This window comes from Felis catus, chromosome E1, assembly GCF_018350175.1.
Source record: "Felis catus isolate Fca126 chromosome E1, F.catus_Fca126_mat1.0, whole genome shotgun sequence".
Taxonomy (NCBI): Eukaryota; Metazoa; Chordata; class Mammalia; order Carnivora; family Felidae; genus Felis; species Felis catus.
The window spans coordinates 52,226,737-52,239,395 of NC_058381.1; the positions used below are offsets into that span (position 1 = coordinate 52,226,737).

The window sequence follows — 12,659 nt, forward strand, 5'->3', positions numbered from 1 at the left end:
AATGAGAGATCAAGGGAATCTTCAGAGTGCTTGAGAAAATAACTATCAAACAAAAATAGTACACTAAGCTAATCCAGTTTTAAAAAACAAAATAAAATCACAACATTGGCAGGTAGAAAAAACAAAATTCCCACTAATAGACTGAACTAAAAAATATACTTCAAGGAAGAAGAAAATACGGAGAAAATTCAAGATATAAAAGCAAACAGTAAGAAAAAGTGGTGAAAATTTATTAAATCTAGACAAATATTATCTGGTTTAAAGCAATAATATTAATGTTCCTACTTAAAACAATAAGTTATTTTTAAAGAACACTAATAACCTACAGGAAATTAATAGCATATAAATTAGAGGATATCAGGTCTTTAAGAGGATCGTGTATTTTGGGGGGAGCAAAAGAACTAAAAATAGGGTTTAAGATATTGCTAAGCTTTGTACTTGAATAACCAAATATGCATGATAAAATTTCAGGAGTGATCACTAAAATAGTAGTAATATTAAGTCTTTTTAAAAACTTTTATTTAAAAGTTTATTTATTTTTAAGAGAGAGAGAGAGAGAGAGAGAGAGAGAGAGAGAGAGAGAGAGACAGAGCATGAGCAGGGGAGGGGAAGAGAGAGAGGGAGACACAGAATCAGAAGCAGGCTCCAGGCTCCAAGCTGTCAGCACACAGCCCAACATGGGGCTCGAACGCACAAACCGCAAGATCATGACCTGAACTGAAGTTGGACACTCAACCGACTAAGCCACCCAGGCGCCCCTAAGATTAATTCTAAATCTAGTTTGAAAATTTAATATGTTAAACTTTGGGCTTCATTCAATATTCATGATATAATTTTCAGACTAATCTCTAAAAGAGTAGAGATGGATAAATTCAAATCCAAGTGAACTTTTTTTTAACGTTGGAAAAATAAGAAAAATAAAATACAGCAATTCGAAAACCACCACCAATCCTGAAGAATACAAGGAAGGAGATTAAAAGAAGAAAGGGAGAGGGATAAGTGGAAATTATAAACTTGAACTAAACTTGCTATTTAAAAGACAGAGATAATCAAATTATATCTAAAAAGTCCCAGCTTATAAATATTTATTCATAATATGCCAACCTTGATCCCTCAACAGCTCGTAAGACATTCTTCTATAACATAAAAACACACATTTTTAAAAATTTAAATAAAGGGACTGTAAAAGATATACTCAGGGTATAATCAACAAAAGGTAGCTGAATCTCAATATCATACAAAGAATACATTAAGACAAAAGCATTATCAGGAATAGGTTAATTATATGATAAGTAATAAAGAGTTAAATTCATCAATAAGATAAAAAGATTAATCTTGTATTCATCTACTAACTTAGCTCCAGAATACGTAAACCAAAAATGGATAGAACTGCAAAAAGAAATTAACAAATTCATAATCATAGTGTGAGGTTTCAACATATCTATCTCAATGATAAGTTGTAAACAAAAAAAACAATAAACCTATGTAAAATTTACCAACAGAACTAACAAACTTCATTTAATGGGCATACATGAAATTATGCATCTACTGGTGGAGAATACAACTTCCTCTTGAATATAAAATAAAACTTTAGGAAAACTGAATGTGTGCTACGAGGCCATAATTCAGGACTCAATAAATTTCAGGTAACATATAGAACATGTTTTTGGTAAATAACACAATTATGTTAAAAGTCAAGAAAAACAGTACAAATCTATTTACATTTGGTAATAAAAAATGTAATTCTAGGAAAACATAATGGAGAATTGAAATATAATTATTGAATGGAAATAAAGACACTACATATCAACAATTGTGGCATGTAGAAAAATGGAGCTACATGGAAGATTTACAGTTTTAGAAAAAAGAAAGGCTGAAAATTAATGAATTAAGCATCATCCATCCTTACAAGTTGGAAAATGAATTATAGAGTAATTCTTAAAATGTAGAAGGAAAGAGATAGTAAAGTTATGAGCATAAATCAGCATAATAAAAAATAAAGATTCGATAAAGGTATCAACAAAACTAAATTTATTTTTTTGAAAGAGTGTTAAATAAACTTTGAAGATCAAAAGTAATAATAATTAGGTGCAGAAATAAACGCATAAGAGACTTTAAAGAAAGGACATAATGAACTACTTTCTACCAATAAATTTGAGATTTAGATAAACAGATAATTTTGTAGATTTTAGTACACAAAGAGAATATCCTGAAAGCTCTAAAAAATATAATGCGTACATTTAAAATATTCTCTTTCTCTCTCTCTCTCTCTCTCTCACACACACACACACACACACACACACACACACACGCACGCACACACACACCAGGGCAGCAGCCTTTTATGAGAGTTTTTCCAAAATTGTAAGGACAAAATTGTTCCAATCATATTTAAATCTCTAGAGAATGGAAAGCCTATGTCTCAACTCATTCTTTGAGGCCAGTATAATTTTGGTATTAAAACCATGCAAAAAAAAAGGCGGGGGGGGGGGGGGTAGAAGGAGAGGAAAAAAAAGGAAATGATCATTTATTCATAAATTTGAGACAAAAATTCCAAAGAAAATATCATCAAACTAAATTCTGCATTGTAATAAGAGAGATTTCATGATGATCAAACTAGATTCAAATCAGGAATGCAAAGGTGGCTCAACATTTTGAAATCTATAAACTTACTTCATCACACAACACTGATTAAAAAGACTTGAGGCACAGACTAAGGCAGCTTCCCAGAGATGTGCATCATTAAGTGGCCAAACTAGGACTTACATGGGAAAGATTAAATAGTAACTATCTCACATGAGAAACACCTAAAGACCTAAAAATTGTATGAAGTAAATGATACAAAGGAAAGTGGCTGACATGGAAAATGATCTATGGATGGGGAAAAAATAGTATTCTTTTCACTACTTTATATTTTTCCCAACTCTTCACCCCTCCCTGTTGCTCAGTAACTTCCTGGGTTCATAGAATCAAGGGTACAGAAAAAATAGGGTATTAATTGTAGGGCTGTATATTTTGGGGGGGTACTACTAGATTCTAGATAATGTAGACACTCTTCAGTTATCGTTATTATGAGGCTTTGAGAAGAGCAGGGCAAAAAGATAAGTAGAAATTGGGAAGTTATTGTCAGGTGAGAAGGTAAATCAAAGATGCTGAATTGTGACACCGGGAAAGATCCCAAACAGCCAAACAAATGCGTCACTCTAATAAACTGAGCTGTATATTATATCTAAATTGTTCCAGATCATAGCAGTGGAATCAAAGTTTTGAACCCTGATTTTAAATGTGTATTACCTTTTTACTATGCTGTATATAAGTTATAGAAACACTTTTTAGTGTCACTTCACATTTCTGAGTATTTTCTCTAGGCCCCTCTGCTAATTCCTGGAAACTCTCCATTCAGAGTTGGACTCATAATCAGATTTGGCCAGCCAATACCAAGGCAACTGTCTGTATGTTTTCTTTCCACTCTATCACAGGATGCCAGCACACAGCTTAAGAAACAGTCAGGAAAATGAAGCCTGTTTCTTGAGGGGCTGATTAAGCAAGACAAAGTCAATTAACATCTGATTCCTCACAGGTTTCTGCAAGCAAATTGTTGCAATTACCCAAAACCAGTGAGCAAATTGTGAGATAATTAAAAGGGGCAGTCATGAGTCCACTGACAGGGTCCTGCCTCTGCTGTCAGAAATTCCATAAGAGGCTGATTAAGGAACAATTATAAACATGCAAAGTTTGCTGCAGGAAAGTTTTCCTCTCTAATGACAATGTAGACATTAAAATACAACTCCTTTGTATTTTATGTAATTTTAAGTACATTTCAAGTGTAATGTGTTTATCTGCATTTTGTGTTTTTAACAGTTTATTGTTTTTATTTACATATAAAATAAATGCAACCATCTTTACAAAGTGTGTTTAGTATATATGTTGTCACAGCCAGGACATTTTACAGCTCTATGGAATAAAAGATAGACTCCACTGTTACTGTTTATAGTCTGTAATAGGCAACATAAAAACAAAGTCCACATTAGTTATGTAGACAGCATACTTTTATGAGCCTGTTAAACTTTGTTTTCACAGGCTACTAAGTCATTTCAAAATAGAGCCTAAACAAACTACCCATATATTTACTCTGTTTGTCACCAAGAATTAAGATTTGATCTCATTATGTAGGTGGTCATTAATGCAGAACTGCAGACATTTCTTTATCATGTTTACAGAAGAAGCTACCAAGAGCCAAAATGGAATGGACAAGAAGACAGGATGTGACAAGATTTCTTTCTTAAAGTGGATAAAGTGGCATTTTCAATGAGCCTTCTGAGCAGATAGCAATCAGGTTTTACCAGCTGACATGGCTTGGACCAAGATTTGTAATACTGTCCTTACAAGAACTTATTTAAAAAAAATCCATCTGTACCTCTGAGGGGAGGGAGTTGTAAGTTGCTCGATTTTAGATTTTTGCACTTTCTAGATAATTCAATGAAGTCTGTTGTCCATAGTTTTTAGAAGGATACAAAACACCTAGTATATGCTGTAAACAGTATGGCCAGAGCGGTGAATAAAGGGCAAATCACATGGAGAACATTTTCAAAGTGATAGGATTATTTAGGGTTGAGGAAAAATCAGGGTTGACTTCCTTGAAAAGATAATGTGTATACAGCTATGAAGGAAGTGGGTTAACCGTGTGGGTGCCTACAAGTGGAGCATTCCAGGAAAATGGAACAGTGGTACAGAAACCACAGGTAAGAGTGGGCCAGACATTTAAGAGAAACAAACAGGAGTTCAAAATGGCTAGAGCAAAATAAAGCATTTGAATTTTATAATGGAAATTTATGTGACTGAAATATAACTTATGTGGGAATTATTAAGAAGATCTATCTTTTTTATAAGAGATGCTATTTTATCCACTCAAGAACTTACATTTCCTGGAAATTTATTTGTATCCATTCGTTCAACAAATGCTGATTGAGTGCCTACTATGAGCTAATGTTCTAGGGCACTGAGATGTTGTGAAAACAACAGCCAAAGACTAACATTTTCATATAATGGACCAATGACCATGACCAATCAGGGTATATCCCAAATTTAATATAGACGAATACTAGAAATTCTATTTATATAAAACATCACATGAATATGTCAAAAGAGAAATCTCCCCATACATGTCTAAGATAATGAATCATTTAAAAACTGACATATAATAATAAAATGGGAAATGATAGAAATCAATGGGTGACAAAATACTTAAAACATAAATGGAATAATTCCTATTATAGTCAGAAAAGAGACAGGGACAGCCATCATTACATCAATTATTCTAGAAGTTCTACTCAATGCAATACACTGACAACCAAACAAAAAATGAGACTACATGCCACTCTTTGTAGATGAAATATTCTATCCCTGGAAAGCATGAGAATGAAGTGAATAAATATTAGAAATCATAGGGGCGCCTGGGTGGCGCAGTCGGTTAAGCGTCCGACTTCAGCCAGGTCACGATCTCGCGGTCAGTGAGTTCGAGCCCCACGTCAGGCTCTGGGCTGATGGCTCGGAGCCTGGAGCCTGTTTCCGATTCTGTGTCTCCCTCTCTCTCTGCCCCTCCCCCGTTCATGCTCTGTCTCTCTCTGTCCCAAAATTAAATAAATGTTGAAAAAAAAATTAAAAAAAAAAAAAGAAATCATAATAGAAGTACAGGAAGTTTTTTCCCCCAAAATACACACAGATACCAATAAGTTTTCTATATATACTAGAAATAGCCAGCTTGAAAATATATCTATATACTAAGAACTATAAAAAATTATGGAAAATTAAGCAAGGATTCAAATAAAGCCATATTCTTAATTGAGAACACTCAATAATATAGTCTCTAAAGTTAATTTGCAACGATTTGTTGGTTACAATTAAAATCTAGTGTGGCATTGTTTTAACTGGTGAAGTGGTTTTGGAGTCATCTAAATAATAATAATTTGAGCCTAGACAAGAAAAATGATGAAAATAGGGCAGGGGTGAAGAACAATGACACACAAAAAAATTAAAATACAGCATATAAGCCAAAGAATAGAAAAACTGGACTAACAGAAAACCCAGTAGACATGTATGTGTATTTCATTGAATAATAAAGTTGAAATGTTAGATCCGTGAAGAATGGACTCACCCCATAAATGGTGCTTTTCTTATACTGCTTGTTCTAGGCTGCCATTCCGTTGTGCCTCCAGCTCACTGGTGGGATCAAAATTCAAATCTCACCTTTCCTCTGGAGCCAGAAAGGATAAATTCAAACAATGAGTTATTTCATGGCAAAAATAAAAATAAAACACAACACACACACACACACACACACACACACACAATGACCAACCCCCCAAATTAGTTTTTATTATAAGATTTTGTCATGAAAAGTGCTATTTAACTAATAAAGGTTTTCCCTTTACAAATGCCATATAATCCTGTAGATTAGCCAGAAGACCTCCTCCATCACCACCAATGGCCTCTTTGTCACAGATGGACCTAGGAAGTCCATATTCAGAATGCTAGTGAGATGGGTTACATGGAGTTATAAATTAGTCATATCAGTCTGAGGCATCCACAGACCAATTACTGCAGTTGCAATGACACTGGCCAAGTTTACTTTCAGGCATCAAGCAAACTCTGTAATCAGTTATCCTGCCACAGTGGCTACATAATGGTGACACTGCATGATTTTGGTTTTGTCTACAGAGAAGTACCAAAGTTAAAATGTTTTGTCTTACTTAAATTTAGAATGCCTACTCAGTACAAAAAAAACAAGCACGCCATATGCATGTGTGCGCATGCAAATTTTGTCCATTTGTATCACCTAAATAAAACTTTTCCTAACACTTGAGAACATATCCATAACATGGACTAAGCATAATGCATGTAATATAACATGTACATTACAGGCACAATGTAATAACAAATACATATGTATGTGTATATATCACACACAAGTATGACACACACACATTATATATATATACAGTTTTTCTTTTAAGATAATTCCCTGAAGTCTATTTGTTTTACATCAAAGGGCACACATACTGTTTAGAACTTTAAAAACAAATGTTCCCATTTTCCCTCAGAAAGTTTATGCCACATGTTTATTAGGTTTGGAGGCTGGAGATTAGGAGAAATGTCCTTTTCTAGGAAAAATTTTCCTTCCTGAGTTAACTCATAAAATACTCAGGTTGGATGGAGAGATGGAAGTAAAATACAATTTAATCAATAGATTTTATCTGTTTTAAAATTTTCCTTTAAAATTTAAGCACACAGTACATTGAGCTATGGTTATAACAATGATCTAACTAACAAAAAGACACAATTACCTAGAATAACTTTAGTTCTCAAATTGCCAGGCTGCTTCTGGTAACTTTTCTCATGAATCTTTTCCCTATTTGCACATTTTTTAAATAATGATTAGATGCACACCTAGGAGGGAGACTGGAAGAATGTGACTTCAAGCAAAGCCACAAATAAAAGTTTTCTATTAAAACTTTTTCATTCAGCACCCAATCATCCTGTTTGAAAAATGCACACTGATAGAGGAATGAAGCGGATGAACTCATTGATCCCCGGTAGACAAAAGAATACAGGATTTCAAGATCTGTTCACTGATTTTGCACAGAGCTGTTAACAAAAGTCTACTCCCACTCATAGCCAACCCCCCTTCCTGAAGGAACTGAATGAATAGGACACAGATTCAATGCGTGGCGGACCCAGAGCAAGGCAGCAGAGGTACCTGTCTGTGATTTTCATTACTGTTGGGCTGAGCCTGCCGCCATTGGTTGTGGCCAGACTATCACATTTCCCTTTCATATTTCTAAACCACTTTGGCTCCTCGAATGTTTCACCTTCATGCTCCACTATCTCAAAAGTACATATAAGCTTGATTAAGATTATCCGAACATGTAACCTCTCCAGGATTGTATCTTTTGGGCCTCCATCAAATCTGCTTTGTCATAGAGCAGACGGGTGACACGAGCATGTTACTAAGAAGGAAAGAAATCTGTCCAACTTCTAATAGGCTTATGATTCATCCTTTGACGGCTCACAGACCTTTCTGGACGACAGTGATTGGCCATCTGGTTTCATTGGGGATGATAAATTCAGCAATAAACATGACTCTTGGTCCTATGTCCTTCTAAACCCAAGTCACAAATATTGTGAGTCAGATGTCCCCACCCAACAACACGACAGCTCCTGAGCTCAAATGCTCCTTTGACATAGCCCATGCCACCCAACTTCAATTATGCCTGGGCTACATTTCTTTTGGAAGCACTACAGGATTTTTTTTTTCCTTTGACACACCACACACACACACACACACACACACACACACACACACAGACACACACACACACACACACAATTTTTTTTTTTTTTTAAGGAGGCAGAGGCATCCAGCCAAATAAACTACGTTAAGCAGTGGGTTCCATTTTAGGTGTTGACAGTGTATAATAAATCCAGACCTACCTAACATTTACAGGAACGTTATAAAATGAGTGAAATGGCATGAGCTGGTTGCCGGGCCAACCAGACAAACACAATAAACAGGCAGCAGTGACAGGAGTAAGTTACACCATCTCTCCGGTCTGAAATATATCACTTTACATTAGTCTTTGACCACTTTGAAAGCTCTTTGTTTTATATTTTTCAAAATGCTCTTTTACAGCATAGATTACCATTAAATCTTTTCAGATGAGGAAGTTTCTTTTTTTTTTCCTTTGCAAACTTGCATAGCTCTAGAAAGTGAACATTTATTTTTATTTTAACTCTAATTAAAAAATAAATTCAAGTCTTAAGAACAATGTTAAGGCTCAAATCCTAAAGGTCCCTTCTGGCAGATTAAAAAGAAAAAAAAATTTCTCTAGACTAGAAAGAAAATAAACAATAACAGTAGTTACTATACTTCGTTGGTTTAAAATGTTCTGTTAAAATGGCAGCATTTCGCAGTACTATTTAACTCTTTACAAGTCGGTCTGCATCCTGAAGTAATTTCTCTCCTAATGGAGAATAATACATTTTATTACAGAGTTCTAGAACATTCTAGCTGGAAGGATCTTAGAAATCATCAAACTGCTCCTTTGTTTGGCAGAGTCAAAAAGCAATAGATAAATTAGGGTTTTTTAATAACCATTAAAAATAATGACATCTCATTTCTGGTATTTATATTATATAAAAGTATTTATTTTTATTCCTTTAGCCAATATTCACATAAGTGAAATAAGTTCTACCTCACTTCTTTCAGTTTCGGCTTTGAACAGCAAAGTAAAGTAGAGTGACTTAGAATTCTCCATATAAAATGAGATAAAACTATGTCTGTCTTACAGACATAGAATACTTTAAAACTCAGTTTAACCAAATTTGTTTGACCCATAGGAAATATTGCCAGATTATCAACTATCCGTCCAAAAGGCATGTTTGTGAATAGGGCGACCAACTTGTCACAGTTTGCCTGAGACATTCCACATTTGAGCGCTGACAGCCCATGCTTCAGAAAACCCCTCAGGTCTCAGCAGACAGGTATACTTGGTTACCTACTTGTGCAGGTAATGTATCTTTTTCTCACTGTTTTTCAATACATTTAATAAAAACTGGTTTGTAAGTTACTCTGAGGAAAATTTCACCCTTTCCTAAAAACATTAAAAGTGAGGCAAGTTCTCTGATGATGGTTCATTTGTTTATGATCAACAGAATCCATATTTCAAGTCAATTTCTTTTTTTAGTGTTTATTTATTTATTTTGAGAGAGAGAGAGAGAGTGTGTGTGTGTTGGGAGGGGCAGAGAAAGGGAGAGAGACGGAATCTCAAGCAGGCTGTGCACTGTCAGCATGGAGCCTGATGCGGGGCTTGAATTCACAAACCACAAGATCATGACCTGAGCCAAGATCAACTGGCGGACACTTAACCGACTGAGCCACCCAGGTGCCCCTCAAGTCTATTTCTACAGCTGGAGCAGTGGGTTTAGTAAGAGAGACTCAGAATATAGTTAGCCTATGCATCATTTCAGGTTTCTAAATTGTAGCTGTATCACCAGAAACATTTCACTGCTAACAGTTTGGAAGAAACTAGCCCAGTTTCCCATTGATTGGTTTCTCATTTCTCCACTTGCACCACGAGGACTTAGTTTTAAGGAAAACAACATGAACATTAAGGGAAACTGGAGACAGAGTACGAACAGCCAGGTTACAGGGACCCCTGATAGAACCTGGTTACAATATATCATAAATTCCCAATGCTTCTTAGAAATGATACCATGGAATGCTTTGAAATCTCCAAAACTGATGGATATTTTAATATACATTGCACAAAATTTGTCATTTTGACTGGAGAAAAGGCATTGTTCCTCTTTCCTGTGGGCATAATTAGAAGTCAACTCTACAGATATCACTCTCATAACTTCCATGTTCTAATTCTGTATTTTTGTCACGTATATGCAGCTTGACATCTAATACAGCCTGAAAAAGTTAAAATTCTCTGATTAAAATGTTTCTTCTAAGGAATAAATGTATCTAGAATAACTGTATTAATAGCCCAGACTCAGGGCACCTGGGTGGCTCAGTCGGTTAAGCGTCTGACTTCAGCTCGGGTCATGTTCTCACAGCCCATGAGTTTGAGCCCCGCGTCGGGCTCTGTGCTGACAGCTCAGAGCCTGGAGCCTGCTTCAGATTCTGTGTCTCCCTCTCTCTCTGCCCCTCCCCCACTCACTCTCTGTCTCTCTCTCTCTCTCAAAAATAAATAAACATTAAAAAAATAGCCCAGATTCTTCATGCCTTGCTGTCCCATCCCACACTCTTTGCCATATGACTTTGAAGTTCCGTTTTCTACATAGATGGGTCTCTTTCCTCATCCTTTGAATCTGTGATGTGTTTCAGTCAATAGGATGCCACAGAGTGATGACGCACCAGTTCCAAGCTCCGGCACAAAGATCACATGCATTTCTACTTTCTTTCTCTTGACCTCTGCCATAACAACATGCCTGGGCTAGCCTGCTACAGAATGAGAAACACAGGCCCCCTTGCTATCCTATTCCCAGCTAACAGCTATCAAAATGCCACATCCCCACTGGAGACCAAAAAAACCAGCCAGCTGAACCCAGCCTCAATGAGCAACTAACTCCTGGTCTCATGACTTCCAAGAAGCTTATTGTCATAAGCCATCTATTTTTAAGTGGTTTGCGATGTAGTATTATTATGATAATAGATAACTAGTAGAAAGTAAAGGGCCTCCATATACCACCCCCATCAAAACACACAGACTCTGTATAAAATTACGAAGGAGTTTTGGTGTCAATACCTCCTAATACCATCTTGGGGTTTGACTGCAACCTTACTACAGTCCATACTCCAAGCCAGTCAATGCTCACATGCTCTCCCTTGGCTGCTTGATGATCCTCCCTGAGGTAACTGTACCTCAAAAGACACTCGGGCTTTGGGGTGCCTGGGTGGCTCAGTCAGTTAAGTGTCCGACTCTTGGTTTCAGCTCAGGTCACGATCTCACGGTTTGTGAGTTCGACCCTCGCATTTGGTTCCATGCTGACAGTGCAGAGACTGCTTGGAATTCTCTCTCTTTCTCTCTCTGCTCCTTGCTCCCCCCCCACTTCTCTCTCTCTCTCTCAAGAATAAATAGGTAAACTTAAAAAATGTACTCAGACTTGGCCATCATTTCCACAAAGTATCCTTATCTGGCATGTTACTCTAGAAAAAGAAAATGTGATTTCAAAAATCACACACACACACACACACACACACACAAAGACTGGATACCCTCCAGGAAATTTCTATTTCACCAGCATATACTTATAGATCATATTTTATTAGTGTGATACAGTAATGAGCCTCTAGATTACAAGAATACAGGGAGACTACTGGAAAAGGCAACTGGCTTTTTTTTTTTTAATTTTAGGCTATGGCAATTGACTACCACAGCCAGAGCTAATTAATCAACTAGTTAATCAATACACTATTGCTAGAGCTCCATCCATGCCCAGCATAACATCTGCGCTTCTAGAGATACTGATTTATTTTGGCATGCACACTGGAGTGCTGCTTAAGGATATCATTTCCATATTTTAGGGGACTTAATTTCTAAGCTGTTATTGCTAATCCTCAATTCTCTATTTTGACTGTGTTCTGTATATAGTATCTAGTGAATAGATATTTAGAACTTAAATTTCCTGATCTTTGGTATTATCAGAAGTTTGGCACATGGTAAATGTTTGTTAAATGGATACAATAATTATGGAACAACTGAAAGAGATGATTAAATGCCCTAGGTGAAGATACTTACTTAAAGTAAGATAACTTACTTTAATAGTTAGGCATAGTGATAAATGTAAAATTCAAAACACAGAATAATGTTAGAAATATAGCTCAGGAGCAAGGTAAAACATTTCCTATTTCAAATAAGACCCAAGAGAACCCTGACAGCCTACAGAAAATGGACACTTCTTGGGCCACAAGAGGCAAGACTTTGTAGCTTTCTCTAACTACTTTGACATCGTTCCTACCGTGTCTAATGGCCATTTCTGCTGCACAGCTTCAAACTTAAAAAAAAAAAATATGTAAAACAGATATTCTGTTGACCAAACATGGACACTCCCATTCTTGAAACCTACCCTCAGAAAATAAACAGTAATGAACA

General features: G+C 36.0%; 1 long non-coding RNA gene across 17 annotated transcripts in view; it reads right to left on the bottom strand.

The window, feature by feature from the left end:
• LOC111557781 overlaps positions 1-12,659 on the bottom strand; it is an 863,046-nt gene that overhangs the window by 301,716 nt on the left and 548,671 nt on the right. For all 17 annotated transcript variants that reach the window (XR_006589518.1, XR_006589519.1, XR_006589515.1 and 14 more), the window contains one exon: positions 6,155-6,253. This is a non-coding gene — a long non-coding RNA (uncharacterized LOC111557781). The remainder of the gene's footprint in view (positions 1-6,154; positions 6,254-12,659) is intronic.